The sequence below is a fragment of the Humulus lupulus genome, chromosome 1, assembly GCF_963169125.1.
Source record: "Humulus lupulus chromosome 1, drHumLupu1.1, whole genome shotgun sequence".
Classification (NCBI taxonomy): Eukaryota; Viridiplantae; Streptophyta; class Magnoliopsida; order Rosales; family Cannabaceae; genus Humulus; species Humulus lupulus.
The window spans coordinates 212,080,067-212,091,457 of record NC_084793.1 but is presented as its reverse complement, the minus strand read 5'-3'; the positions used below and the strand labels follow the sequence as shown (position 1 = coordinate 212,091,457).

The following is an 11,391-nucleotide window of genomic DNA, read 5'->3' as shown; positions in this document are numbered from 1 at the left end:
AATGCAGGCATCATACTTGTCATGAACATTCTTCGCGGCAGTGGCAGCGGGCTCTTCAAGACATTCCTCAGTTAGAAAAAATTTATGGTTCTCACAGATTAACATAAGATTTAGGTTTGACTTCCATCTTATAAATTATCACCATTAAGTTTTTCAAGTGAAAGTAAAGCAGCTATTGGATTGCCACCGTTCGGCATTACTGAAATAAATAAAATACAATAATATTATCATTTGAAAAATATCAATGTTTTGGAAAGTAAACATGAAGCATGAATGCAACAATTAAAACACATAAATTAACATTTACTTTTCCATGATAAAACTACCCAACAAATAAAGTTTCGCCTTAGGGTCGGTCAAGTTTAATTTCGATAGCATATAAGAAAATCTTATCTTTATAATTTAAAATAACGCTTTATTTTCTCTTTTAAATATAAAGTATTGCTGGTTTGGTCAAGATGAAATTATCCATCACAAAAGTTTAATTGCATCTTTGTAAGTGTAACACATTATTTTCAAATTCATGACTTAACTTAGAGAGTGTCGCCTTAAGGTCGGTCAAGCCTAAAATACATCACTCCTTCCTATCTTTGTAAGAATCCAACCTTGGTATTAAATTGTCTAGACACCTTCCTTTGGGGGACAGAAACAAAGCCGCCTCAAGGCCTGCCTCGAGGCCCTATCTCACGGTGTTGTACTAATAATGGAGACCATAGGTCACATTGAGATGTTCACCTTCTCCCACTTACTATTTTGGATTAAATGTGTTTTATTAAACTAATCAATTAGTTACAAATTAATTACTAGTTATTAATAACCCTATGAATGTAATTAATTAAAAAATACATTAATAATTATAAAGGAGCATGTTTCTATAATTAATGTGATCTAAATAATTACCCATTACATTCATCTAACTTAACTAAAAATGCTTTTTACATAAAGTTGGTTATCTTAAAGGCCTACAAAATCTATTGCCTTTATTATGGTGTGAGTTACCAAATTTTAACTAATTTAATACTTAGTAGTTTACATACAATTGATTTCTCCAAAACAATTCATATAAACAAATAGGACAATCCTAAATAATCATGTTTCTAAAAGATGCATGATTAATGAGAAACTGTAATGGACTAATCCATGATCATGTTATCAATCAAACATCAATGAACTTTTATTTAAATAAATACAATAAATAAACAATAAATGATGAACCGAGTATTATTGGATATTTCTACAATTTACAACCCTTTGAAAAATTATAAATAAAATTGCAATCTAAGCCTCTGTAGCTTTCAAGACTTACCAAGAATGCTTATTCTCTCCTTTATGCTTTTTGCAAATCTTTAGGAAATTTGTTTTGCCCATCCTACTAATTAGAAACAAATTTTCTAATTAATTTATTTAATTAAAACTAACATTTAATTTAATAAACATGTTTGTTATCTTTTTAATTTAGTTGAATTTAAATAATTAAAGAATCAAATTCAATTAATTATTTAAACTTAAGATAAAATCTTAACTAACTAAAAGATATTTTATTTTTCTAATAAAAATAAAATAAGATAATTACTTTTACATTCAAATAATATAAAATTAATTAAATGAAAGATAATGGCACAAAATTAGGATCTAACTTAGGCACCAAGAATGGTATCCTAGATCACTAAGGTCGGCGGCATGGAGGAGCACTAGGGCTCGGCATGGTGTGCCTGGGTGGACTGGCTAGCACGCAGGTGTGCAAGGGTGCACAAGGTAGGGATATGGTGCATGTAGGAGCTCAACTAGGCATACAGGTGTGCACGTGGCTGGGGCCAGGCGCATAGTCACACACGCAGCTAGGGCCAGGACAAGGGTGCACGCAGGGCTCAGTCAGGCCTTGGGTATGCGCGGGTGTGCAGGCTTGGGCCTGTGCTTGCGCGCGTGTGCCTGGGGAGAACTCGAGCAGCTGGCTTGGCTGGTGGCTCAGGTCCTCCTTCTCTTTATGTGCATTTTTTTTTTTTAAAATTACATATTTCAAAAATAAAATTTACAAAAAATCCTATGCCCTTTATGGTTTATACAAGATCTAGAAAAGCAATAAAATTCCTAACCCAATAGCACTATACAATTAACGATCCATCATTCAATCATTCATTCAAAAAATGTATCCATCCGTTGAATTATCCATATCAACATACATATAACAAATGCAAGAAACTCACACACTATTTAATATATATATATATGTATAAACTGTTGTGGTACCAATTGTTGGTATTAAATTATCAAATCGAAGGTACACAGCAAAATATATGAACTCATTTTAATAAATATTAATACTAGTCAGGATCATATACAAATATAAACATTAAATCACATACAAAACAGATCATGGATTACCTCTTGTAGCCTATCAAGTGTCATTGATTCTTTTTGTATAAAATCAACGATCTTCCTATCCAGTAATCTGAAGGCTCACACCTTGATCTTCCAGGCCAATCCCCAAACATACAAGGACGTGTGTGGGCACGTAGGATTCAAAAGGTTTATTTATGTGACTCTCTAGATGTACTTAACACATGAGATCTAGAGAGGTTTGACAGAGAAAAGACGTTTAGAATAGTTTTAAGGTTTAGAAAACTATCGCTTTTGAGAGAGAGAGAGTCTGTATTTTTTAATCTCATAAAAAATAAAAGTTTAGTCTGAAAGTTACGTATTATGAGACTTGTAAAAGATATTTAATCTAATTAAATAATCTTTATTTTATTTAAAATAAATTCAAATTAAAACGAATCTGATATTTATATTTAATTATTTATTTAAATCATAATTAAAAATGAATAATTAAATAACTGATTAAACAAACTTATTTGAAATTCGAAATTTAAATCCCAGGGATAAAAATCCCTGAGTTAGGCTCCACACATTGTATTGTACAGTGTGTGTTGCCAGCCCTATTAAGGTTTCTCTAATTTTCTCATTTGTTTATTTAATCAACTTTTAAGATAATATATTTATCCCAACATAAATATTAGTTAATTCAAAATTAACTTTATCTTAAAATATACATTTTAAATTAAATAAATATCATATTCTAAATAAGTTATTTATTATTTTACCTCTTTATATTAATCCAAACAAGATTAATATTAATTTTAAGCTATAGTTTTTCAAAATAAAAACTATTTAGTTAAATAATTCATTAATTCACAATTAATCAATTACCCATAATTATCACATAATTATTCCCTTTCCCTAAAAAATTAATTCCTTTGCATTTTAGTCCTTCCTTTACAAATGTTTCTTTTGACATCCTTACCCTTGACAGTGTAGGACAGAGGTGATCTGGGGACCATGGACCTATAATACGAAGCTCCAATAAACCAGATTATTAATCAAACTCTTTAATCTAATAATCTTATTTCTTAATTCCATGATTACTCCACTATAAATATGGAATTGCACTCTAAGTATTTATAAAATTATATGTACAGAGTTTTTTCTTGTAGTCCATTGATATAATCAATATATGTAGTTCTGTCCTCCAATATTGGTTCGTTAATTAGAGCTGGTCAAAATTACCGTTTTACCCTTCTAATTACCTCTTGATCCTTAAGTATCATTAATTCTCTGGAAAATAATTAATCTATAATCAAATTATAGATTTGAGCTCAATAACTATTCAGTTTTAGAATTAACCCTTAAGGGAACTAATATTCGATCTGTTAGGAAAGCATGGATTACAATATCGTCATTCATGTTCCCAGCCATCTATGATATTGAATCTCCAAAACAAAAGTCATTATCCTCATTATTCTAAGAGACCTTAACAAGTGAATCAAAATATCAAATAAACACAACCATGAGTTCATGAATACTCAGGATTTAGACTGATATACAAATGATCATATATTATGATAAGAATTAAATATTTATGTCAAACAACAAGTTTAAAAAGATAATTAATTCTCATCGGTTCTATCATATATAATCTGTAACACCCCAATTTCCCGAGACGTTACTTAGGGAGTCCATTTAAAAATAATAAACAATAATTACTTTAAGACACTAAGAGAAAATATTTATTTAAAATTTAAACAGACAATGTGATCTCATTATTTAAAAATAAAAATATTGGACGCTAGGTTTAATAACAAAAACATAAAGAAAATAACCATTCAAGTCTGAAAATTTTAAAAAAACATAACATTTATTTCTAAAAACATAAAATAACTGGAGCCCAGCCTCTAACATGTTCTGTCCATGCCTCGAGCCCGCACTACTCACTGCTTTGCTTTGCCTTTACCTGCAGACAGAGTACCCGTGAGCTAATGCCCAGTAAGAAGAGCTATGTAGGACATAACTCCCCAAACCAAAAAACATCAACTTTCAACTAAACATAAATAAACATCTTAAGCATAATAATCATCGTGCGATATATAAACACCATATCACACTAACATAATGTGTGTTACACTCACACACATAAATACTAACAAGTCATGTTGATCGGACATGAAATGTAATCTGCCTTGCCTGCGCTGTACTCACACTCGGCATTCCCACGGTGGCACATAGTCTAGCCTGCGATGTACTCACACTCGGCCGTTCCCTCGAGACATCGTTGCCTTGCCTGCGCTGTACTCACACTCGGCAGTTCCGTGGTGGCATCCTATTATCCTGAGTTATACACACCCAAGATAATTCCTGCAAGTGCTATACTCACACAAGCAGCTAAAATCTAGTAGCACGCCTACTCTATCATCTAAGCATGTCTACTAACTAAAATCCCTAGCACTATCCTCATGCTAGTCAACCTAATGCAACAATTCAAGTCACAAATATAATTACATAACTAACAAATAAGAAAACAAGGTTGTACGCATAATGTACACCCTATGCGCAGATGTCCACTCTTCTTACCTTAAACAGTGCGTTTTCTGCTGACGTGTCTCGAACCACTCGCTGCGTCACCTCGATGACCGCTAGCTCCTAGACGTCCAATTACACAGCGAAAATTTAGGAAAAATAAAATAGGCGTTAAGGTTTTATTTCGAAACCTTAATTATCGAAATAATTTAACTATGCCATTTTAACATGCATGACACTTAATTAAAACAATTTTCCACAAAAGGTTCAAACCATCATGTCACATACACAAACAATGATGTTTCTAACATATCGCATGAATTCATATAATTACTTTTTATGTGAAAATTACCAAAATACCCTTTAATATCATAATTACATTAAAGACTCAATAATTTTATAAAAATTATCATATGACAACAAAATTTAATAAATAACTTTTCCAGAACCCTAAATAATCAGAAAATTCTCATATACAACCAGAAAAATAATTTTTAACATTTATAAATTATTTTTCCTCAATTTCTCAAATAAAACCCAAATAATATAAATAAATACACAACCAAGCCCAAAAATCAAACTAACATACAGAACTGTTTAAAATTCCAAAATAAACTTATAAAAATTATTTTAGAATTTTCTGGGCAAAATAACTAATTTTCTTAATTAATTTTATAGAAAAACTAATTAATTAAAGAAAAATTAATAACTGATTAAAAATAGAATCTAACTATACAGATTATTTTCTACACCCTACAGTAACACACAAAAATTATCTAAGGTTCAGAACAGTAGCATTAATGTTTTTTGATATTTAAAATATAACATAAGCCAAATAAATCATGAAAATTACATAAATGATACAAATTCGAAATAAAATTACAGAGAGCCTTAGAATCTCATTTTAAACATATACAAAAATTCTCAGAATTTTCAGAATACTTTAAATAATTTTCCACATTTATTTTCTTAAATCACACATTTAAAAGTAAATAATTGAAGAAAATTATCAAATACGATCAAAATTTAAATCTAAACGTACAAAGCCATTCTAAATGATATAGATATCATTGAAACATAAAATCATATTTTTCTGAACAATAAAAATATTTTTCATAATTAATCTTTATTTAAACTTCAATAAATCATAATAATTCAAACAAAAATCCGAAAAATATGAAACCAGTTGGAAAATGCTCTAAAATTAATGTACTAATTTTTAAGATTGAAAAACCCAAAAAAACACCTCAGTAAACACCCAGATCGGGTTCGCCGGAAATATCGCCGGTTTTGTCTTCTTCTCCGGCGACGGCGACTCTATGGCTGAGTTTTGCTGCTTTCCAACCCTTCTCTTGCTTGGTAAATGATCCCCTTATGTCCAGAACTTCAAAACAATAGACCCCAACCCAAAAAGATGTCCGTAACCCCTTGTTCCGAAGTCTTCTTCTCCAAGTCCGGTGTACCGCCAAAAATGGAGCTCAAAATTAGTTTTTCTTGCTCTAGACCATTTCAGCCCGTTTCTTCATGTCAAAACCGATTATTGGAGTCCCCTAAGCTTGTTTATCACCAACCACGCACACCATACACTCTTGAACACACTTAAATCCAAAATTATCCAAGAATATGCATTTTCTTGGATAAAAATGGTGAATCACAATCCGAGGCTTTATAAATGTATTTCTCACACTCAAAATGTTTATTTCCTCCCCTAGAATGATTCTACAATGTTCATTACTGCCCAGATTTTTCCCAAGTGCAAGAACTCAAAAATTTCTTCTCTTTAAAAAAAAACGATAATAACACTCTCTCTCTTCAATCCTTTGATTCCCTCAATATTCCCACGATTTCTCCATCAGATTATCATGGTAACACGTTTTAGAATAGGTTTAAAAAATAAATTAGCGTTTGAAGTGGTAAAATCCTCTTTTCAATGAATTTTATTATTTTTTTCCTTAAAAAAAATAAAATAAATTGACTAAGTTCCACAACTGATATTATCAGTTAAATTTCGAAATTTTAATCAATTTTATGAATATTTAATCATGTTAAAACAGAAGAAATAAAGTCTCTAAAATGCCCCTTGAACCAATCCCAAACTTGAGGGTATTATGGTCTTTTCACAAATTCTAATATTTAATATTATGGCAAACCAAAAATTACACATAATAAGATAAAATAATTTCAAGCATATTATTATTACTATTATGCTCATAATAATAATAATAATAATTACTATTATAATTTTTAAATAAATAAAATAACTTAACCCGAGCCATTATTTATTCACTTGACATTATTCTCATGTTGCGATTCCACAAAAACTCAAACATGAGAAACAATGAATTTTATTTCCATTGGAAGTCATACATATCCAATAATCCATCAAAGGAAAAGAAAAAAAATGACAAGGATGCACACAATGGGAAAATTACAAAATTGCCCTTCCGGGAAAACGGATATTACATAATCTCTATTTTATACAACACCTTTACAAAGATGTATATCCACATCAGTAATTAAAATCTAGATTACTCGCATCTCGTATGCTTAGCAAACCGTACTAGTAACCATTTGTTAAAGATTCAATACTTTAATATGTTATTGACTATTTTATTCATTATATATGATCTTAATTCTCTTGTAATAATACAAGATCATATCCTCACTACTACAAAATACCCTTTATGGGACATTTTTTTAGGACTCTCACATAAATGCAAGTCCTTAAAAATATTTATGGAGTTTTTAGGACACTCATTGAGAGTCCTGAAAAAACACAATTTAGGACTCGCAATGAGTGTTCTAAAAAAATATGCGAGTCCTAAAAAAATCTGGGCTAAAAAATGAGTGTTTTACTTAACAATTTTAAGGACTTGCTTTGGGAGTCCTTAATACTCTTTAAGGACTCACTTTGCGAGTCCTAAAAACAACTAGGCTGAAAGTAATAGTTGAAAGTAAATTATTTATATATGGTTAAATATTTTAATAATTTCTTAAAAAAAATTATAAGTTGTTAGTTTTTAAATATACTTAAAAAATAAAAACTAATATTATTTTTTCTTATTATCATTATACTTTGTATTTATATATTTTTATAATAATAACTATATATTTTTTTAACAAATAATAATAAGAATAAGAATAATAACTAAACCATATCCCTCAACCTCAATCTCGCTCTCTCTCTCGTTGTTTTCCTCAACTCAAAAACCTACCCTCAATCTCACACTCACTGACGGCGGCATGGGTCACGGCAGGTGGATGGCTGGTGGTCGGATCACGGCGGCGGGATCAATGCAGAGGCAGGGGGCTCAGCTCTCTCACTACTTCGTCCTCCAATCTCTCACTCTGCCTGGGCTCGATGTCGACTAGGGGTTCAAGGGCTCGACAGCGGCTGGGGGCTCAAGGGGTGGGCTCGACGGCGAGTGGGGTTCTCCGGGCTGGCTGTGCTCGACGGCGCGAGGGTCTCAGGGGGTGGGATCGATCGTGCAAGGACGGCATAAGGAGGGGTTCGGGTTCGGGTTGGGTTGGGCTGGGCTGGGTCTGGGTCGACTGTGCAGGGAGGGTGGCTGGGCTCGGCAGGGACGGTGGCTGTGCAGGGAGGGGCTCGGGCTGGGACGGTGGCTGGGCTTGGCAGGGACGGTGGCTGGGTTCGGCAGGGACGGTGGCTGAGCTCGGGCTGGGACGGTGGCTGGGCTCGGCAGGGACGGTGGCTGGGCTTGGGGCTACTGTTACCGCACCAATTATTCCTAAAAACATGGTAGGAGGAAGCTCTCACTTGTTTATTTATCAAACCTTTTGTTATGATATCAGATTTTAGAGCTAGAGGTTTATCAATTCTTGGTTTAGTTGGCTGCAACTTCATTATGAGTTTCTCTTTGTTTAAACTACTAGAGACTCAAATTTAAATAAATGGCTTTCAACTAATATACAGGGAATTTTTCCGCACCTCAAGTCGATGACTTGGACCATGGAAAATTGCAGCTCGGACCAAGCAAAGAGAACGGCGGTCATCACACTAAAGGTTTGCAGAACTGGGAAGATAACTTACATGTTCTGACCTTTTTGTATTCTTTGAAATAGTATGCATATTTTTTATAATAGAATCAATCTCATGTTTGATGTCTTAATCGAATTTTAAAATGAAAGGGAAAGGAACCATATAATGTGAAATAGGGTATCTATCTGTAGCTGTGTGTAATTACACATATTTGAATATTTGATTTCATATTCAAGATCATTGACAAACTAAAGAATGGAAACCACTCCAGTATGTGTACCATATAATGTGAAATAGGGTATCTATGTGTAGTTTTGTGTAATTACTGATTTTTTTTGCTGCTTCTTTAATGGCTACTACTTGTATTTTGCTACTAGATTTTGGTATATTTCTTGACTGGATTTTGGTGCATTTTGCAACCGGTTTGAATGGATTAATATGATTAATTTGGTCAATTCTGAATTGATTGATATTTTTGGGCTTAAAATTGAGTTTTGCTTTTGTAGGTTTTTGAAATATGGGAACTAGCAAAACAGAAGTAAATTTAAGAAGATTACTTGTTGCTGCACCTAAACAGCAGAACCAAGGAAAGCTTGTTCATGTATTCTTTTTCAACTCTCAACTTCTGTAGCTTTTGTTTTTGGTAATGGGTGTGTGATTAAATGGGTTTAAGTTTGGAATTAGCATCATTTTTTGTCCCTTTTTTCTATCGTTAGTCAATCTTTTTGCGGTTTCTGTAACTCAACTAAGTTGAATTTTATTTATTGTATTTCTGGATAGGCTTTTGGGCCATAACAATATCTAATAGAGCAAAAATGTGCATATGTATAAAGGAAGTTGAAGAGTTATGGAAGCAGGTATGAGTATAACTTAGTACTCTTTTCATGTTAACCTTTTCATCTCTTTTTTTTTAATCTTTAAGAAGTTGTTCAGGGAAATGTTTTTCAAATAAATTAGTTTGTCTCTTAACAATAGAATTAGTAATTGATTTGGTAATTATGTTTCCCTTTGATCAAATGAAGGAATGTGTATGTGTTTATTCTCTAATTGCTTTAGTATTGCACTTTAGTGGAGTTTGAATATCTTAGATATTCATCCGTAGTGAAGTAGGTTCTGGGAATTCTGTGTGTTGTGGTGATAATGGAAGATTGAAAACTTGCATGTCTTAGTGAAGTAGGTTCTGAGAATTTTGTGTGCTGCAGTGATATATGGATGAAAACCTATGTATTGTTTGATTTGTTTGACATGTTGGTGTTGATTGTGACAGATGGCTAGGCTAGTAAATTAGGGGATATGCTATCCGATTTTCTATAAATTTTTTTGTACTTAGTTTTGTGTGGAAATATGAAAAAGATGACTGCCATAATGATAAATTTGTGATCCGGATATTTAACATTTGACGGGCTAATTAATAATTAAGTTGATTATAGAATTTTAAATACATACTTAGATGTAAGATAAATTTTTAATTACTAGAATCGGCTAAAAAAATTATGTTTAGTTGAAACCCACCATACATCCAAGATAGGATTCAAATTAGTGATGTTTCTTTCTTAATTAATCAAGTAACTAAGTAGTACTAATGTCTTATCACTTAAGCTCCTTCCCACTTGAACCATAACATCATAATAAATAATAAGCCGGCATTAAAGTTTTTAACGAAATTAGAGATTAAGAGGTGGATTATTATTAAAAGGGTCTCTTAAAAGATGCTTAATTAGATACTTAATTTAGTCAAAACTATTTGATTTGAATGTAATCTGCGTAACTTAATTATGCATTTTCACTTTGATTTGATTGTTAAAAGCCAAATGATGATGATGATGTGTGCATTGTTTTTTTTGTTTAGTTATTATTTTATTTTATTTTTATTGTCGGCTAGGTGTATTATTGGCATCCATAAAGTTGGATCAATAGAATGTAAAAATTGTATTTATAAGTTTGAATTATAATATATTTATAATTAAAGAATTTTTTTATAATGTGCAGGTCTATATTGAGATGCATATCTTTGGCGCAATACAAGACAACATTGACAGTTGAAGTTTTTAGAATAAAAAATATATTTCACTAACATTGGATACATTTCTTGTTTAATATTTGGTGATGATAAAATTTGATTATAGTATAAACTATCATGTAATATAATTTTGTAAGTCGAGTAGACTAAATACTGAAATTATATTTTTGAGTAATTAATAAAAAATTATTTTGTTGTATTTTCTTTTGAAATTTTAGAAATCTAACATATATAATATATTTTGGACACTCAAAGGGATATATTTTTTCTAAATCAAAATAAAAATTGTAGCTGCATTTTTTTTTAAATTACTTTTAAGGGCATGCAAAGCGAGTCCTAAAAAATTACTTAAAGGCATTCAACCAGATTTTTTAGGACTCACATTTAGGACTTGCAATGCGAGTCCTAAAAACTTAATTAAAGGCACTCAACCAGATTTTTTAGGACTTGCAATGCTAAAAACATTCTTTTAGGACTCGCATTGCGAGTCCTAAAAACTTAATTAAAGGCACTCAACCAG

General features: G+C 31.6%; 1 long non-coding RNA gene across 1 annotated transcript; it reads left to right on the top strand.

Moving 5' to 3' along the window:
* The first annotated feature begins 8,424 nt into the window (after nt 1-8,424).
* Nucleotides 8,425-11,053, top strand: LOC133825846 (uncharacterized). Its single transcript, XR_009888629.1, has 5 exons — nt 8,425-8,611; nt 8,786-8,875; nt 9,358-9,452; nt 9,632-9,708; nt 10,841-11,053. It is a non-coding gene; the product is annotated as an uncharacterized LOC133825846 (long non-coding RNA).
* The last annotated feature ends 338 nt before the right edge of the window (nt 11,054-11,391 follow it).